The following is a 663-nucleotide window of genomic DNA, read 5'->3' on the forward strand; positions in this document are numbered from 1 at the left end:
AACTCCTAGGAGTAAAAGGACAAACTGTCCCTAACCATTTGATGCCACAATATGTGGTTCTAAAAACATCATGTTATATCTGTAATTTTTTGTTGAGGTTCATCAATAAATAACTATTGTAAAATACATGCATTTGATTCGTAATTATAGAAGAGTGATAACGATTATTTTTATTAAGCTCATAGACTTAAGCATATCATGAGAAGAATAATTTTGGCACATGTGGGTTTAACCCAAAATATTTTTTGATTATATCAATTACAGTTTGAAGACATACTCAAAACAATACACCACGAACATAGTGAAAACATGGAAACTATGAGCCCATACTGTCTGTACCCCCACTATGCTCATGTCTTAAAGACCCAATCTGGAATCAGAGAATTCATAGTATTTGATGACGACTAGAGACACAAATAAAGATGATCTCGGCAAGTATTAGTATGTGACGTCTTGATCACAATTGACTAGCAGGTGATTATCATTAAATTACAACCATGGCCAGTGAGCTGTCGCAATGTGCCATATTGTATAGCAAAACACACCTCATGAGAAATATCATGATATAATAATGAATATCACTCAACCTCTTTTACTTGCTTGTTTGGATAGAAGTCTTTTTTCATCTGTCAAACTGATCAACCAAGCACTTGAAGAAATGAC

The sequence above is a fragment of the Notolepis coatsorum genome (assembly GCF_963971535.1).
Source record: "Notolepis coatsorum genome assembly, chromosome: 18".
In the NCBI taxonomy this organism is placed as follows: domain Eukaryota; kingdom Metazoa; phylum Chordata; class Actinopteri; order Aulopiformes; family Paralepididae; genus Notolepis; species Notolepis coatsorum.